Raw genomic sequence first — 271 nt, 5'->3', positions numbered from 1 at the left:
TAATGAAGATACTATTCATGCTCTATGTAGTCACATATTCTTCCATATGTCTTCGAAACTATGGCTTTCGAAGAAGCTAGATCCTTTTATCACGTGAGAGCCACCTGCTGTGGGTGACATGTAAACAATATAGTAATACCACATATTTTGATATTCATATATTGCAAACGTACGAATTTGTATGTATACAATGAACTTCCGTTTGATTTATACTCCGTCCGGTCTCAGGAAAAGGAAAAAAAACTGGACTTTAAGTACTCTGGTACGCATT

The sequence above is a fragment of the Penaeus monodon genome, chromosome 15 (genome assembly GCF_015228065.2).
Source record: "Penaeus monodon isolate SGIC_2016 chromosome 15, NSTDA_Pmon_1, whole genome shotgun sequence".
NCBI classification, from domain to species: domain Eukaryota; kingdom Metazoa; phylum Arthropoda; class Malacostraca; order Decapoda; family Penaeidae; genus Penaeus; species Penaeus monodon.
Note: the sequence above shows the minus strand (reverse complement) of the source record.